A 1,548-nucleotide genomic window follows, 5' to 3' on the forward strand; every position below is an offset into this window, starting at 1 on the left:
TCCTTTTTGCCAACTAGAATTTCTTATTAGAGGTTTACAAACTAATAATTTAGTAGTTCCATAATTAATTATTTGTTTCCATCTTTTCCCAATTACTCCAGTTAGTTGATAAAATGAAAAGCTTGAGCAAGCATCACCATACATAGCTCTAAATTCATCATACTTCATAATTTTACCATTCTCATTGATATCATTGACAAAAATGATTCCTCTTTCAAACATATTTTTCCAAAAGAAAGGCTTTCTATCTATTACAATATTAGAGTTCATCCATATTAACTGCTGCAAAATATCGTCTCTTTTTTCTGGCACATAAAATTGAAAACACCACTATGAGTGGATTGTTTCCTTTATGAACCCCGCCATGTTTCCCAGCAGACTCTCTGGGAGGGGATCACTTGTAAAAAAGGATACAATTTCTTTTGATACAGTACATGTTTTTTGTCCAACAGGACATTTGTGTACCACTCAATGTTTAAATACATCTTTGGAACAATTGATGCTTTTAAAGACAGACACATAGCTTCAAGGTTGAGAAGTTGCAGGCCCCCATATTCATACTCTTTGTACAAAACCTTTCTTTTAATCTTTTCTGGTTTGCCGTTCCAGACAAAATCGAAGACCCTCCGCTCATAAATCTTAAAAAAGTTTTGTGATGGAGCTGGTAATGACAAAAACAAATAAATAAATTGAGGAATAATTAACGAGTTGGCAATAGACATTTTACCATACAAGGTTAGGGATTTCCCTTTCCATAATTGCATAATTTTGTCCAGCTTTCTTAGTCGATTATCATAATTTACTGAGCCTAGATCTTCCAGATTTTCTGGGACAACAACACCAAGTATGTTAACTGGTCCATCTGTCCACAAAACAGGCACCTTGCATTCCATTCGAAAGGACGTTCCCTTTAGATTTCCGATCCTTAACATTTTACATTTATCATAATTAAGCTTAAGGCCAGATTGCTGTGAAAATATGTCCAAAAGATTAAGAAGGTTCCGCAAACAATGAGGAAAAATCTTATCTTTGTGAATCAGCCTTTTCTGACATGAACTTCATCAAGAACAAACACAGAACACGCCTCACTGATGCACATCTGCAAGACTCACTCAGAGTTGCAGTGTCAAGTTACACACCAGAGTACAACACACTAGTTAACAGCATGCAATGCCAGGCTTCCCACTAACTGACAAAGAAACAGATAACAGATTTGGTGTCCAGTTCAAAGTGTGACATGATTTAAAAATTTGAGAGTTTACTTTTGTATTTTACATGAGTTATTATTTGTACGAACATGGTGCAAAGTAATTCATGATTTGTTAAAAAATGTTAGTGGCTAGCTAGTTAAAATGGGATATTGTGATTTCACAAGACTGTCTTAGAAGTGATCATTTGAAAATGTTCAATTTGAAAAATGTGCACTTAGAGAAAATATAAAAATAAAGTGTTGCATATTGATATTTATCTGTTTCTATATATATTTATTGTGAGAAATCATTAAGATGATCAGTGTTTCCACAAAGATAAATATCATTAATTATTAAT

The sequence above is a fragment of the Entelurus aequoreus genome, linkage group LG04 (assembly GCF_033978785.1).
Source record: "Entelurus aequoreus isolate RoL-2023_Sb linkage group LG04, RoL_Eaeq_v1.1, whole genome shotgun sequence".
Classification (NCBI taxonomy): Eukaryota; Metazoa; Chordata; class Actinopteri; order Syngnathiformes; family Syngnathidae; genus Entelurus; species Entelurus aequoreus.